This window comes from Parus major, chromosome 1A, assembly GCF_001522545.3.
Source record: "Parus major isolate Abel chromosome 1A, Parus_major1.1, whole genome shotgun sequence".
NCBI lineage: Eukaryota > Metazoa > Chordata > Aves > Passeriformes > Paridae > Parus > Parus major.
In genome coordinates, this window is record NC_031773.1 from 6504480 (window position 1) to 6520818 (window position 16339).

At 41.8% G+C, this 16339-nt stretch overlaps 1 protein-coding gene across 2 annotated transcripts in view; it reads right to left on the reverse strand.

Annotated features, from left to right (window-relative positions):
• FAM107B (family with sequence similarity 107 member B) overlaps nucleotides 1-16333 on the reverse strand; it is a 59265-nt gene extending 42932 nt beyond the window's left edge. The window contains exons 1-2 of one of the 2 annotated variants that reach the window (XM_015629409.3): nucleotides 16242-16333; nucleotides 14339-14424 (exon numbers count right to left, since the gene is read on the reverse strand). The gene's annotated coding sequence lies outside the window, so the exon portion shown is untranslated. The remainder of the gene's footprint in view (nucleotides 1-14338; nucleotides 14425-16241) is intronic. The other variant, XM_015629411.1, reaches the window with a different exon arrangement.
• Between the last annotated feature and the right edge of the window lie 6 nt (nucleotides 16334-16339).

The window sequence follows — 16339 nt, forward strand, 5'->3', positions numbered from 1 at the left end:
CCCCCTCCAAAGTCATACATTTATGGCAGCTTTTGCCAGAACCGTCCGGAAGCTTTTCTTTATGTCCACAACTGATGAAGTACTATCACATACATACCTACCCTATCGTGTCTGAATTCTCCTGGATTTTGAAATGATCCACACTTCCTACTTGGAGCTGGAGTAGAATGGATGGTTAACTCATTTCACAAAGAGTTTGGTTATACATCTCCCTTGATGAAAAATTTAAATTGTTCAACTAAGAAGCAGTGTCTTTTTACCCCAAGACATTACTCCAGCAGGGGTTCAGTAGATAATGAGAAACAAAACCAGGGAAAGGAACCAAAGGGTTTTGTAACTAGAACAGAAAGGGTTTGGAGTTTGTTTTCACTAAGTTCAAACAGAAGAAGTTTTATGACTCAAGTAAAAGGAGTGCAAAAGGGTTTAGAGAAGGAAGGTTTCCATTAAACAGACCTGAACTGGTTCAACAGTAATTTGAGCTCTATATGAGCTCACTTTTTGCTGTGACACTCTCAGCAGTGAAGAAAAACTTCACAAAACACAGGAGGGAGCTGATGACAGATGAGAGGGCAAGAGGCAATGCAAGGCCAGCTCTGAAATAGTTACTTGCACTGTATTACAGCCTGCCACGACAAAACCTTTCCCACATTTTTAAAGCTGCAAATGTAAACAACACTTAAAAGGTAATTTACATGAATGGTGAACCAGGGAATGAAAAAAATGGGCTCAAATAAAATGATGAGTTTTCCTGTACCCCAAAGAGCAGCCCTGGAAAGTCCTGGCTCCCAAGAGATAAGTTACCAGCACTCTCTGTTTGTAGGGAGTGGGATTTCAGAATGGTGTTTCCTTCCCTCCACCTTTTGCAGGCTGTCAGGACAGGCTGCTGCCAGCTGTGGCAAACCCCGCTCTGGGACATGGAGATGGTACAAGGCAGCTCACGGGCAGAAAGATTAACTTTTTGTGCTTGTGGGGTCTGGCAGAGACACCTCAGCTCAGGGAGTCATCATTCACCTGCACTTAAGTCAGTTCTGATTCATGGCAGAATAATCATTTTAATGGTAAAGAGCAGCTACTAAAAATGCTTTCTTGCAACAACACTGCCAAGAAAAGAGCCAGGAGATTCTCTGACAGCATCTGCAATTTATGGGAAATGGGCAATCAAGGAGCCGTTGTGGGAAGGCTCAATGATGGGTAATGCTGCCCTGAGTTCACTCCCCTCTGCCAGTACCTACACTGCACAAGGGCTACCTGGGCACAGTCCCACCAGTTCCTGCAGCAGGTGATGCAGGTGACCCCTTGGAAAGAGAGGCCCACAATCCCACAGCACCAACCCACAAGAGGGTGACTGGGGGAGAGTCACACCAAATCTGCAGCTGACTGGAGTCCCAACTCCTGCCTGGTGCCAGGGCTGCACTTACAATGGTGTGGATGCTGCCCCTGCATTCTCCCCTCCATGGTACACACAGGATGGCACCCAGGGACCGCTGGGATCTGGAAAAACGAGATGATGTGGTTCATCTGATGAAGATCTAGCAAGACACCCCTTCATCTTGGGCAGCATGGCAAGTCTCCCTTCTGACAGCTCAATGTTTGATCCACAGATCTGTACCTAATCAGCTCAGTGTTAGGATCCACAGTTAAACCTCATTTATTGTCTGAGCCTGAAGATTAGAGACAAAAACCAGAAGATTCAGGAATATAAAGTAAAGCAAGGTAGCCAGAGTAATTTTCCTACTCATTACACATGATTGTAAATGCAGCCATAGGACATCCACTTGCAGGCAAAACTGGCAGTGGTTCAATCCCTTCTAGACAGGTGAGCAGGCTGTTACTGGTATCCAGAAGAAAAAGTTGTGTATTATTAAAAACACACACAAGAAGTTTGGAGCAGGGAGGTTCATTCCTCCTAAGGGAGGCAAGATGAGTCACCATCTGCAGTGGCAGCCCAGCTGCTCAATTCCTGCTCAGACAGTTTAAATCCTGACTGAGTGGTGAACAGCACTTGCAGCAAGACAACACATCAAAAGAAACCAGGTTAATGGTACAGGAGGGGGCAAGTCACAGGCTTTGCTCAACAGGAGCTCTCCTCTCCCAGGAGTTCTGCAGACGGCATCTTTCATACTGCAGCAAATCCAGACGTTGCTGGAAGTGTTCAAGGCCAGACGGGGGTGGGGCACTGACCAGACCTGCTCTAGTGGGAGGTGCACCCCCATGGCAGAGGGGTGCAATTAAATCATCTTTAAAGTCCCTTTTAACCCAAACTGCTCTGTGATGCTACAAACCCTGGGCAGACCTTAAAAGGAATGCTGCTATGGGACTCATACTTTGCATATATGAAGGCAATTTTAAATATGGATTGGATTGATAAAAGCAACTTTTCAGCACACTAGTGCAAACATGCAAATGTAGGGAAATGCATAACCTGAACAACCAAGTTTTCTTTGCATATTGAGACTTGTCATCCAATTCTTCTTCAGGCTTCACTGTAAATGGAAACATAAGTATTTTTGATAACCAGTAATAATGACTTAGGAGAATCTCTCTGATTTTTATATATTACATGGGCAAGAAGCCATACAGAACATTTAGTTAAAAAAAGTTTTATTGATAGTGGTAAGTGATGCATTTCTGACATCCTTCTTTTTTCCGCCCCTATAGAATGTAACCCTCACCTTCCTCGATGTACAAAGAAAATTAAAAAAAACCAAAACTATGTCACTTCCTTTGAGAGCCAAGTAAAAAAGGTACCACAAAAATAAATAAATAACAACCAAGTTCATCATTCGACATAGCCATAGCCATACCCATAGAAAGGCTAATTTGCAGATAAAATGGGAAAGAACCTTGCCTAGGCTGCTAAAGAAAAAATAGACAGATACATTTCAAATAAAAAAACAAACGCAGGAAGTAGGAAAAAATAATGAGATCCTTATAATCTGTAAGTTGGCCAAATGTATCAACCCTTGTTATATTTGGTTTTCATGTGTTACTCACTAGGCATGTTCATGTACTGGGAAGAAAACCAGATAAAACATGTGGTTATTGGCACACAGAGATATCACAGCTAGAATGCAAGCTCAGGTCTGCAGCAGCTTTCCTTAATAAATATTCTCTATTTAAGCAAAGATTGATCCTACATGATGTGACAGGTCACGGATACAAATAAATTGCTTTATGATATGATCTGTGAACAGACAACGGATATTCACCGTGGGCTTACTGAGTTCCATACTAGCGTATCTAAGTTTCCACTTCATGTAAAATCAACTTTTATCTCTCTGTGATATAACCCAGCAGTATGTTGAAATCAATGCTTAGTCTTTCAACCTCAAAGGCCTGCAGCCAGTTTACAACTACATAATTTGAAATAACAGGAGTTTCCGATCCGTTCCAATTTTCAAGCCTTTGTGATGCACATGTCACTGAATTGCAGGAATAGCTCGTGCAGTCACAGAAAGCTTCTAGAAGGAAGTGATAAATGAACATTACCCTTTTCAGCTGTAACCAAATAACGAGACTGAAATGCACTGGGTTTTTTCCCCACCTCCAGCTTTACAAAATTTCATGTGGTTCACTGGTCAGAAAGTCAGCAAGAACAAAATCTTTATCTACTGTTTCCCACTTGCTACCCACAAACTGCCAGTTAAATAATGCTGAAGGAAATCAGCATGGTTTGCTTGCACAACAGCCTTTCTGAAGGGGTAGCAACCATGTTGTAAAGCATTTGGACACAAGGCAGTACAACTCCAGGATGCCATTCTGATGCCCACATTTTAATGAAATCAGTATGGCTCTAGCAAAACCAGAGCCACCACATGGAGTTCCCTGGGTACAAAGCAAAGCTACAAAAAACACATTCAGGGAGATTCGTCCATAACCAAGAAGTAAAAATAGGGCAAGGTCAGGAATCTGTTAAACAACCTTCTTGGATTTCTTGTATGGTAACTTAAGTGTGAACATGCAACCTGCCCCAAAACTTTTGACCAGTATCAGCCAAATTTTTAAGAGGTTTGAAGCCTCCATTAAATTCCCCTAAACTTCATGTAAACTGGTGGCTGAGCAATGAAAGGTGCCAGGAGTCCAGGCTCTGACAGGCTCCGGTCCTGCGCTGACAGACAACAATTTCAAGTAACAGCCTTTGGCAGAATGTTAAAAACAACAAACAAACAAAGAATTTGAATCAACAGGAAATGAATTGTCAAAAAAAAACAAAACCAAGGTTTATGGCAGGCAAAACTCGAGGATCCCCACACTGACCACATGTGAACTGTATTACAACAGTTACACAACACAGAAGAGGTCAAGTTTGTGATGATGGAGTGTAAGATTCACACAAACTTATCTCATGCAGCTCAGAAAGAAAGTGCACAGCTTCAGGATGTAGCAGAAATACATATGGTACAAACAGATATACCTTTTTTTTAATTATCTCATATTTCACTTTCTTTACAGTATAATATTAACAGTCTTTTCTGTTTCTAATAAATTTCAAAATTTATCAAACACTATGAAAGGATCAATTCTAATGTACCTACCTGCCTCATTCTTACAGTCCTGTAACACAGTTCTAGCTTCTGGGGCACACTTAAGGAAAAAAAACCCAAAAACAAAAACAAACACCACTTAAGGAAAAAAAAAAACCAACCAAAACCAAACAAAAAATCCCAACCCTAAGCACACCAGAAGCCCCCACCACAAACAAAAAAAAAGCCCCAGAAGCCAAAATTATTCCAGTTTAAAATAAAAATACCTCATACCATCAATATGATGAACATGATTAGTATTTTAGAATCTTTCAAGAACCACATCCAGTCATTTTACAAACTTCCTGTTGTTAAATACAGAATTGGCATCTAAAATCTAATGCATTTCTCACTTGTAGGAAAAAAATCCAACTTACTAACCTTTAAAAAATTGCCATATATGGGAGGAAACTCTAACTCTGGTGCAATGAGAATAAACCCAGTTTAATCCTACAAACCCTAGATTAAATTATAAACCCTAGACAAAGGTAAAGAAAGCCCTCCTCAAAATGCCCTACAATCCCACTTAAGAACTTCAAATTAATAACACTTAAATTTAGTCTAGACTTTCAATGTCCCAAACTTGAATGATTCAAGCTTTTCAGCTTCCATTCAACCACTCTTCATTCAACAGTTTGTTTACAGAAAGATATTTAAATTGTTCTAAAGAGCACCACAGCTCACTGTAGAACCTTTTGATTCTCTAGCAGGCACTATCACTTATTTACTTTAGGTTTTCCATTACTCAAGTGCTGGCTGGTGCACATTCAAATGAATCACAAACACCAGAACAAACAAGGCAGCTCAGGCAAAGCAACACAATTCAAACAACATCCAGTACAGAAGACATTTAGAAGCCCAGAAAACTAGGAAATGTTTGGTCTGCTTTTAACTTACCATGTTTAGAAAAACAGAAAAAAATATTATTACAAAAGTCTGAAATTTCTTGAAGTTATACAGAAATGCCACTAGAAACTCCCCATCTCTCAATTACTACCAGTGAAACAAAGGAATTGACCAAAACTACTGCAATGAATTCTTTCCAAAATTTCTTCCAAATTAATGTCCAGAGAAGGAGGAGAGAAATCCAAAACTCTATTACAGGACTACACTGTTCTTCCAAAATGCACAAACACTGGAGTGGTACAGTGAGTGGTACTGTGTCTACACTATCACCTCAAGGGCATGCAATTCAGAGAAATTAGATTCTGCTTGGGGATCCACCGTCCTTTCCATTAAAAAAATAACGATCATAAGTGATCCAGGGAACTTGCCAAAAGCCAAAAAAAATTAAAAAAAATAAAATTCTTCTATGTTCAGTCAAAATTACAATGAAAATTAACATTTGACCAAGATAGAGGAAAAACTGACATTTATAGAAGCTGCAGTTGGTGACATCCCATAAAATGATGCCAATCACTTGTCTGAGTCAGCTCCATTCTCACATTTAGTACAAGTGCTCTGGCTGACTCACAGCAACCATCTACCTGGGAGATAAGTAAAGTAAATTTTGAGCATGATTTTGCTGCAGCTTTTCATGATGAAGTGTAAATTTGCCTGGTTCTCTTCATTTAAACTCAAATTATTTGAAACTTTAATTTAAATTCTAGCTTGTCTTTAGGAATTTTCTCAGAAGCAACAAGCTTTATGGGAATAATGCTGTATGCACAAAATTGGCAAGTAAAAAAATGATCTGGTCTAAACAGATTCTGTTTTCAGTAAGAAGCAGCTTTTTAGGCTGCTTACTTGCCTAAAGGCATTTACGGGAAGATGACTTCTGTATCGGGGGAGTGAGTTTATGCTTGAAATATAAAGTTTATATTATCTTTTCATTATGCTTCCATTTGCAGTGTTTCATCTTGTTTGTTGTTCTCTTGGTTCAAAGTCCCAAGTTCACATTCTATCCTTGCATTAATTACTTATAGCTTTAGGCAAGTTAATTCAGCCTTTGTTTCTTAATCTGTAAAAGAAGGACAATAATAAATATTTACGTACTTTAAACAGATATTGGAAAGCTGTGTTTACGCTGACACAGTTAGTTTTTCAAATACATTATTTTATAAAATTACATGCAAAAATTACCCAGTTTACCCACATTAACTGGAATGGTTGTAATTTTTGTAAATGACTTGTGGAACTCTCTATCATTTCCTTCCTCAAGGAGACTTTTTCCTACAGTACATTTCAAAAGCCTCCCATGTAGCAAACCATGCTACCCTGAGCTGAGTTCATGGCATCCTAACTATGACAGTCTAAAATAAACTTTAAAAAAATAAAATAAGGAGTGCATTGGAGAGAGATTTAATCTTAGAATCTGAATGTATATTGTAGTACAGAATTTTTTTCAATTCCTCTTCCTGGGAGAATATACAGAGGAGTATCGTTATGCCATTGCCCTTTGTGCCATTGCTTTTACAGCAAGAAGTTTTTTGTGATATTCAATGTTTTGTTGACAGGTGTCTGTAATCTGGGCCTTTCTAAATCCAATCTTTGCCTGACTTCCTCGCACACAAAACATCTGCACTTACAAAATAAGTTAAGTACATCTGTGCCTGTTTTACCAGTCAATTAATCAGCTTCCTATTATGAAGAAAAATACCCTAAACCAAAATGAGATTCTGGAGATAAAATAAAGATGAACCTCAAGCCTTGTGAATCATGAAACCTGAGCAGGAAATCAACTGAGGCTTCTTCATCACTAGAGATAAAACAGGAATGAATACCACTGGCTCAAACTTTAATTCTACTAGTGCTGATGTTACTTGCAATAAAGAGATTAAGATCCAACACTAAAATGGGAGGAAGGGGTTGAAACAACCCCTTAGAGCAGTCATTTAACAAAGCACCACTTTATCAATGCATGCCATGCCCAACTTAATTCATTACTTCTATTTCAGTGTTGGAAGGAATAAAGTCTTTGAAAGCACACATTCCTCTACTTTAAAGCTCATTCTAAATTCTTGCCTTTCAGTGCACAGAACAGGCATTACACATGCAGCACTCCCCTGTATGCCACCACCAGATGCCGTCAGTCAAAAGAATTAAGCATCAAAACAAAGCCTTCTACCAATACAAAAAAAAAAAAAAAATCCACAGGAAAGTAGAACAGGTGACATCACCTGTTCTTCAGCAACCAGTCACCTTTTTCTTTCATAATTCTGTGGTGGGGAATGAAAACTAAAATGTTTTGGAAAACAACTTTACTGAAAGCTGATATGAGGATGCTTTAGCAATTAAGGATTTTGTACACCAGACACTGAGATATTAATCAGTACAGCAGTATAAACCTGGGCATCCTTCTGGGGCAAAGCTGTTGTACATCACACACTGAACCCACCTCACCCTCAGCAGCACAGAAATAAGAGCTTCTCCCTGGCAGCTGCTGCCTGCAGTCATTTCGTGCTACCAACACTGGGATGGCTTTGGGAGAAGGAAAAACTACTTAGTCACAGGAAATCATGGCAGTGGATTAGGAAGAGACAAGACAGACACAGGAATTAAATTCTGAGCAAAAAATTTAGCTACTTAGGTATCCATATGGCCCACTGCCACAGCACACAAGTACCCAGGACTTAAATACTTCCCCATCCTGAAGTTCTTCTCCCACTTCCTTTAAAAAGGTATCCAAGTATCACTGACCTGACTGACCCCTGACTGCATTTTGAGCTGATTCCCAGTTTGAGAGTCATCTGCTCTAAAATGACACAATTAAAGTGACACAGTTTTGGAAATTTTCTAGGAAAAATGCACTGGTGTAACTTGTATTAAGCCCTACTTTTTTTGAAAATTAGGCTTACTATACAGACCAGTGTTTCTTCTGCAATATTTTTGGCTGAAGCTGGCAAATGGATTACATTTAGCTAAAGGAACATGTTGTCTTGCATCTGTTAATGCTATTAGTTACCTGGAAATAGGTACCAAGGTTGAGGAGATGCTTCTTTAGTGCTTCTATAGAGAAAAAGTAGGCCATAACTAGCTGGAAATTATATAGAACAATCTGGAGCAGCTTACAGGGATAATTTTTTTTCCTGTAGTGCAATAAACATAAGCAGTGAAGCAGCTTTATCCAGATATGTAATGCTACACTGGAAGTTTAAGTAAAAATCTGTCTCACTATCAAAGCAGCTGTATTGATAGAAAGAAAATCTTTTCCTCTTCAGCTCTCACACCAACATGTTTCACCTTTTTCTGTCTCTAATATCCACTCACACACACTTCCTTACTTAAAATGTAGGTTCTTCAGGGCAGAGACCATCTCTTTATAACAGTGATAAAGTGGAAAGGACCCTCAGGCCATTGGAAAACAAAACTATAATTGGCACACTTATTTTCTAACTTCATGTGCTAACTTGTCCTCAAATCCTTGAGCAGAGAAATTCATTTTATTTTGTTTACATAATGCACCGAAAAAAATCCCAACCAACAAACCAAAACCAAACCAGTCATTGTACACTCAGGAAGTTGGATTTATAGAGGAAATTTTGAAGGTACAGAACTTCTGCTCCATTAGGAAAAGGATGTAGCATATAACATGGCCAGGTGATGCCTCTAACCTCTCCCTCTTCATGCCCAGATGCATCAGTCATTAGCTGCAAACAAAGCAAGAAAGGCCCAAGAACTCAGATTGGAGCTTCCCTGAAATAGTTTTGATACAATGGCATCTGTAACGCTGCTTTGACCCTTTATACTAAATCCTCCACCTAAGACTGACAGGCACAGACATTCACCAAGTCCAGTCTTCATGACAAGCTTCAAGGTTGCCTTTCGAGTTGCTATACTTCAGAAAATATTTTTAACATCTTTTCAGTAGGATTTAGTTTCACACCAAGAGATAAATGCTTTCCACTCTTCAGAGAAATTAATCTTCTTGAATTCCAAAGTTTGATTTCAATATATTTTCTGAAAAAGGAAGAATATGTTTGTTCATATTTTGTGTAAGAAGTTTATGACTTGCTCAGCCTTCTTGTACTTGAAAGAACAAAGAGATAAATAGAGAGTAATGGGAAGGTTAACACTGCCTTTGGAGAGTCACCGGCTCCCACAGTTGCCATATGTGGTAAAAATCACTCACAGGACAATCCTTGCACAGCCAGGGCTCCCTTCCAGAACACACCAGACTCCCTGGGCCTGAGCACTTCTGATCAGATACTGTGTCACTGCGCTGCTCACTATGACAAAGGACACAGGAGAGTGGTGGGACAGTGCCAAGGTAAGCCACGCTCACCTTCCAAAGGTCACCTCTTCATGTGGCAAAGCCCACTGCCCACACCTTCAACACTGGGTACAACCCCCAGCATTTGTTTGCTTCTGCATGTTAGACAGGGATGGCCTCAAATGTACTTGAGGCTGGGAAGAAAAGATTGGTTTACTTTTAGATACTAAAACACCACCTCCCAGACAATGAAAATAGCAAAACTACCATGACTCTTTCCCTATCCTTTTCTCCATTCACATCCAAGCTCGTGTATAAATTTCTGACAGACTGTTTTCAGGGAGCAGCAGTGATGTGCCAGGTATTATGAGAGTTAAGCAAGTGTATTACAGCTTGCCTTACATGACATAGATCTTCTTCAAGGACAAGTAACCCCAAAAAGCTCTAGGATTAAAAAAAAAAACCCTAAGCATAGAACCATAAAAGAAATCATAACCCAATCAACTCCTCCTCCCTATTCTCTCTGAAAATAAACTCACCAAATCTCAGTGGCTTCAGATGAAAACTGGCTTTCTTTTTCTACCAGCAGCCAAGCCCCAAACTGCATCTCAGGATGAGGGCAGGCACTCACTCTTCCTTGAATAGCACCAAGGAGCTCAACCACTCTCTGAAGAACTTTCATGGCAGCAATGCAGTGTGTCATTAAGCAAGTCATCTTTGTTCCTAGTGACACTTCAGAGGAAACTGAGGTAGCAGAGGCATATTTCAGTGAAATAGCAGAGCAGTGCACATGTTCAAAGGGCTGCTCAGCAAGTCATCCAGCCAGGAAGAAGAAAGTTTACTTTGACTTAAACTCCTCACTCTTCAGAAGTACTAAACAGCAAAGCTGTACCTCTGTGGTCCTTCTAACACGCAAGGCTACTCGAGACCATTCGCTCTGAGCCCTGTCCTTAAGTGCTCCAGTCAGCTAGAGGTGCACTTCACCCAGCTGACAGCATAAACTCCAGCTTCCCTGAAATCTTTTCAGCTTGTTTAGAAGCATCCAGCACAGGCACTGGCCTAGATTAGGAATGCAGTTATGCACACACGAATGGTCTTGACCCACTTCTCGCCACATCGTCCTGGCTACTCAGAGCTGTGAACTCTATTTATTATTAGCACCAGAACAAAAAAAACCCTGTGTATGTACATGAGGTCTGACAAATGCCCACTCACTGCACAGGCAAGGAATGAAAGGAATTGTTCTATTATTTGCCATCATCATCCTCCTCTTGCCAACCCACTGAATGCCATGACTATTGAAATACCTTTGATGGGCCGTGTTTGCCTCCCCTTCAGGGCAGACACTGCTGACCTGGTGAGGTAGTCAGCACCAGTGGGCATAAGCATGGTGAACTGGACATCCTTCAAGGGGCACAGGAGAACTCTAAATAATCAAGTAAGGAAAAGAAGCTTAAAGTAAGTTCCCCTCTACATCATAACACTTCCAAGACTGAGTTTTTCCTGCCTAAAATATATTATAATACAAAGAAGAGGGACTACTTCAAATAAAGCCAAACATGAGGGCAGTTTCTCCTTCAGAAGCATTCCTGGGTTTCAGCTCTATAGTTTACAAAAAAGGTAAGTAATTCCCCAGTACAAGGTCAAACATCCATCCCACCACAACAAGCAATAAAGTTGTTCTCCAGGATATTAAAATACCCCTCATAGCAGCAGCATTTTTCATGCTTCATCACTACAAGCTCTCTACAGGACTCTAATGCAGCTCACACAGAGAGGCTGTAAATGTAAATGGCTGAGATTTGCTAAAGGACAGCACAGAGGTTTTACAGTTCATCCTGAAAGCACATATGCTGCCAAAAAATTGCAGTATAAATGTAAAAATAAAGAAATTGAGCTCATCTAAATGAAAGGGATTTGTCCACTGTTCCTAAATGACTGCACTATTTCTTCCTTGATGAGGAGCATGTATGTGCACAAAAGGCAACCTTCTGCCTTCATGTTGTCAAAGACATTTTAAAAATATAAGCAAATCCAGGAGTTTTGCTTCTAGAATAAATAAAGCTAAACAAGGGAAAGGTTATTGCATTTGTGCTCCTTGCTAACATCATAAAACTAGGATCCTTGTCCCAGCTAAGCAAGCTGAAGACCTGCTAAAGACTCAGGAAACTCAGCTGCAGACTAGATCTATGCTACAAGCAAACTACACCAAGTCACCACAAAACCTGCCCTTTCAGCTACACACCCAGGCTAAACCAGTGGAGGAAATACTGATTTCAAAAGTTATTTTAAAATGCAACACAGACCAGCAGATAGCACTGCCCACAAATGCTCCAAAATCTTTGCAACAACTTCTTTTATAGTCACAGCTTGGAAACACTGTTCTCCCACCTGTGAGAGTCCCATCCTTCACTGCACAAAACTTAAAGCATTGGCCTAAGCACAAGAAGTAACAAGTAAGCACAAGAACAAAAGTTGTTTTGAAACCAAAGTTACAAACAGGACTGACTTCAAAATTATAACCATCAAGCACCAAACACAGCACTGTAAGGAAAAGAATTACTTCAGTTTTCCCAAAGTCAAAGAGCACAGAAGTAGCAGGTAAGCTCAAGTGCTTTGAGTTACAGAGAAAAAGGAAGAAAAGACCACATCCTTCCTTTTTTTGCTGACACCAGTGCTCCCTGCTCATATAGCCCCATAAGATATCTGCCACAGGCCACTCCCTGCTGTCATGCAACACCCACAGCCCTTCAAACCAACAACCCAAAGCAGAAAAGCAGCCAGGTGAGAAGGACAGAGGAGAAAAGCAGCTACGTGAGTGTCTGTGCATATCACAATGAAAAGCAGCCACCCCTTTAGAAAACACTTTAAAAAAAAAAAAAAGCACAAGCCTGGTCTCTCAGGGTGGGGATCTGCACTCAAATCACTTCACCCAGCTGCTGGGGTCAATGACAGACAGTCCTCATCTTGCCATGATGACTTTGTGGAGTCATCTACCTGACTCCACAAAGTCTCCTCTGCCCTTCTGCTGGCACCTGCTCACACACAACTGTACAGAGGGACAGATAAAGGACCTTCCCAAAGACCCAGCCAGAGACCCATCTGTAAAAACAGCACCCACTTTCTGAAGGCAGGTATAGAAAGGAGAAGTAAAATGATCCATTCTTTTCGCTCTTGTCTCCTGTGTATGCTAAGTCTCTTTGTTTAAGTACTTACCACTACAAACCCCCCCTGTTTTCCACAGTCTAACAAAGACCAGCATGGTTGTGAAGGAAGAGCAGTCAACCACTGAGTACATCACAGCCAGGTAACCCAACCAATTTTCACACTGTGCCTTTTGGGCTGTGCCTCTTCTCCAGCTTCCTCTGGCAGGGGCAGTACTTTCATTTCAACACTAGCCAACAGCTCAGGACATACGACACCAAGTTCTTCCACCACTACACAACTCCTGTGTGGTTACAGACAACTCATTTTCTTGCTTGTGCTTTTATTCCCCATCTGCAAAGGGAAGGTGCCTTCCCCACAATGGGAACACATGCTATCCACTTCAGCATGGTTTTAGAAGGATTAATATAAATTATGCATTTGAAGAGATAAGCCTGGCAAGAGCATGCAAGACATGGGAAGTAGAAGTATCACTGATAAACGTAGTTCTAAACAGGTAATTTATTTTTCACCTAAAAATATGTTTTTCCTATCAAATTTGCACCTTTATGTTCAGCTTAGACTGTGAACAATTCTCTTCCCAGATCTGAATCCTTCCACTGTCTTGTGTCAAAATGAAACATCAAAACCCCAACTTACATACCTTTTAAGTAAACACAGAAGAGTTGCAGGCTCCTTGCAACATTATGCTGTGCTGCAAACCATACTTCACTGACAGTCAAAAACACTGTGGCCAGGTCTGGCCAAACCAGAACAAACTTTAGACTAATAACTGACTTTCTTCCTCTTCACAGTGAGACCATGCATGTATCCTGCTCTTTGACACTGTGTCAGAATGTTATCAGCTGTAAGCTATGTCAAACATGCTCTCTCCTCTTTGTGTTCTTAGGAGATGCAAATAGATCCAAAGTTGTACAGCACAGAGATGTCAGATACAAAACAGCTCAGCAGAAGCTGAGCATTGGAACTGGCTCTGTTTACAACTACCACAGTCCCAGAACAGATTAAGAGTTGGCCACACATATTTAATACTGTTAACCGCGTACAAAGATAACATAGCTTTATTCAATAAAATATTTTCTTTGAAACTTTGATTCAGCCAAAGTTCTGTCAGAGCCAATTACTGGTTAAACAGTTCCACTCCTCTTCCCACAGCTAGAAAACATGATTATTTCCTTCACTCTTTCCCCATTTTTCCCCCTACCCCAATTTTCAGGTTATTTCCTTGTCCTTACTGAAGTCATAGATTGTTCTCAAAACCAGTTTCTCAATGTCCTGAGTATGGGCAGTGTGTAAAAAACTGAGAAACTCCCCCACCCCCAGCCCAGTCTATCACTCTGTCTCAAGCCAGGCTGTTCCCCTGCATGACTGACAAACAATCTGCCACTTCAGCAAACACACTGACCAGAGAGAGCCACCACACAAATCAGATTGTGAAGGAGAGCGTGCACGAGCAAGATCTCTCCCAACTGCAGCAGCCACACAGCTCCCCACTTACCCAGTCATGCAGGGGTGGTGCAGGGCTCAACACAGTCTCAAAACCTTTAAATGCTTGGAGGTGAACTGGACTTCAGAGAAAACTTCCTAATTTTGAATAGAGAAAAAAGATGCTAAGACTGAAAAAGAAGGAAGAGAATAAATTAAGGGATGTGAGATCTGAGAAAGGAGAGAGAAAGCAAATGGGAATATATCATGAGGACCTGATGAAATGATTCTCCCACTTCTAATTTTTGGGAACCATCAGAATACCATTTTACTTAACAATACTCAAGTGCTGAAGACAACATATTGACACTACTCTTGAGCATGATGGACACAGAAGTGACATTTCACCTGCCCAAATCATCCCTGGCAAAACTCCACCATCATCAGTGGAACTACACAAAGCATGAAATTGGCCCACAGTTGCATTAAGACAAAAAAGGCTTTGTTTCAGGAGATATGGGGCATTTCTGGTTCTTTATAATAAAGTTCAGCAAACAACTGTTTATTGTCCCTAAGCAAATATCGCTGACACCAAACAAACAGCCATCACATTCACAGCATACACTGTCTGTTCATAGAAAAACATCCATCAATAAAGCAACAGATTCCTAGTGTCCTGTTCACATCACAAGGAAATTAGAGACAGTTTAAATGCCTCCCAAATTGCCTACCAGATCCACAAGCAATCATTTTCATTTTCAGGAACATCTTTCCAGACTCCTCTGCCAAGTCAACGAAAATTGAATGTCCTGAGTGGTGCTACAGGGCTCAGCGGACACACAGATGTACAATACAACACTGAGCAGCTCCACTGCCAGAGTTATTCAACAATACTCCCACCACAAACTATATGTTGCGACCACACTATGCTCACACAGAATCATCTCCTCCTTTTGTTAATTTTTTGTTTGACCATGTGAATTCTCAACGAAATCCCAAAAGTTCACGTTTCTGCCGTTCTCTAGAGTTCGCCACAAGTATGCCCTGGGCTTACAGGGCTCCAATGCCAGCCACGGCCATACGCCACATTTGCACAGTATCGATTTATGCCAGAACTCATTAAGCTACAAAAAAATTCAATAGCTGAGGCAAACAAGTAGTTCAAGCACACCGAGCTCCCGTACTGCATCTCTGCCCCTTATGCAGCCCCACAATTCTTCCGTGCAGTTTCCCTGGCCATCCTCGCAGCCTTTCAACCCAATGCACAGGAAAAAAACCTGGACATTTGGATTTCCGGGGTCCTCGAGGGAAAGTTTGATAGACCCAGGTAGGAACGCTGGGAACACAGGAGAAGCAGCTCCTCGGGGCTTGTCCCACTCCCAGCTTCTACTTGTTTTAAAGATCTGTAAGAAGACATCCACTGCCCACGCCAGAAGTTCAGCTGCTCTGAATGCTCATTTTACAGAGCATCACGTATAGGAAATAAAATATTTATCATTTTTATTTGCTTTTCCAACTCCTCTTCCCGTCTACCACCCCCCATTCCCCCAGTCCTGCCAGCCTGCACCCACGGATCCCGCCGTACTATGGGGGTGCTCCCACGGCTTCAATAGTCACCCTAGGATCAAAGCTGCCCACAAGAATACGCCAAACACCCCACGGACACACCGAGCATCCACTGGCTCCACGGCCCCGGCGAGCCGGGGACACCCACGGGGGCGGCGGGACCGGCAGCACCGCCGGAGCCCCACACACCCCCGGGCAGCCTCCTGCTTGCTCCCCCTTTAATTTATGCGGAGCCACGACGAACTCCCCGTGTTTCCCTTCACGAAGGAAGGCGCGGGTGCCCCCCCAGGCCGGGACCCGCCGCTCCCGCCTCTCCTCCCTGGGACCCGCCGTCCCTCAGCCCCCCCGGGCTGGGATATCCCGTCCCTCCGCGCCAGCGCCTTTGTGTGCGGAGCAGATACAGAACCTACCTCGGTGAGGCGTCCCTGCCTGTCCGGCAGCGCGGGGGACGAGGGCAGAGGGAGCCGAGGAGGGAACGGAAAGGAGCGTCCGCAGCCCGCCCGGTGCC